We start from the raw sequence: 1,306 nt of genomic DNA on the forward strand, positions 1-1,306 counted from the left end.
CCTGCCTCAGCCTCCCAGTTAGCTGGGATTACAGGCTTGAGCCACCGTGCCTGGCCACCTTTCTCTTTCTATCTGATATCTCCAGAATCTGAAAATGACTTAAAATCCCATTGGCCCCAATCTGATTTGATATCAAGCACCCTCCCTCTAGGCCCAGGGACGATTGCAGAAGAGGTAAACGTGTAAGATTGTAAGGGCTGGTTTCGAGGGATAAAATGTGTTCAGACCCCTCTGAATCAAAGATGGTTCACAAATACCTAAATAGCTGATAGCTCAATACATAAAACTTAGGATAAGTCAATTCTGTAACCTCACTTTCTGGATTTTGGTTTTTGGCTCAGCTCAATATATAAAACTTAGAGATAAGTCAATTTTCTAACCTCACTTTTTGGATTTTGATTTTTGGCTCTTGCACAAAAGGTTGGGTTTTTTTGTTGTTGTTGTTTTGTTTGTTTTGTTTTGTTTTGATTTTTTTGAGATGGAATCTCGCTCTGTGGCCCAGACTGGATTCGGCTCACTGCGACCTCCACCTCCCGGGTTCAAGCGATTCTCTTGCCTCAGCCTCCCAAGTAGCTAGGATCACAGGCATGTGCCACCATGCCTGGCTCATTTTGTATTTTTGGTAGAGACAGGGTTTCACTATGTTGGTCAGGCTGGTCTCAAACTCTCGACCTCGTGATCCATCCGCCCGCGTGGTGACAGGCACCTGTAATCCCAGCTGCTTGGGAGGCTGGAACAGGAGAATTGCTTGAACCCGGGAGGTAGAGTTTGCAATGAGCTGAGATCACGCCACTGCACTCCAGTCTGGGCGACAAGAGTGAAACTCTGTCTCAAAAAAAAAAAAAAGCTTTAAAAATTAAAAAAACAAATAAATAAATCCTAAGCCCCCAATGGATTGAACAGACCTCCTCTTGGCTAAGGGGACCCCAGAGAAACCTGAAAAACAGCATTCCTGGCCGTGACAAGAAGGGAGGCTGGACATGCCTCGTTCTCCCCTCTCCCTTTTGGAATTTAGGCACCACTGACCAGCATCATTAAAATAGAGGTCGTGAGATTGACAAAACAGAGTTTTTGTTTTGTTTTGTTTTTTGAGACAGAGTCACACTGTCGCCAGGCTAGAGTGCAGTGGCGTGACCTTGGCTCACTACAACCTCTGCCTCCTGGGTTCAAGCGATTCTCCTGCCTCAGCCTCCCGAGTAGCTGGGAATACAGGTGCCCACCACCATGCCCAGCTAATTTTTGTATTTTTACTAGAGACGGGGTTTCACCATGTTGGCCAGGATAGTCTCAATCTCTTGACTTGGGG

This window comes from Colobus angolensis, unplaced genomic scaffold (genome assembly GCF_000951035.1).
Source record: "Colobus angolensis palliatus isolate OR3802 unplaced genomic scaffold, Cang.pa_1.0 Scaffold9, whole genome shotgun sequence".
Lineage (NCBI taxonomy): Eukaryota > Metazoa > Chordata > Mammalia > Primates > Cercopithecidae > Colobus > Colobus angolensis.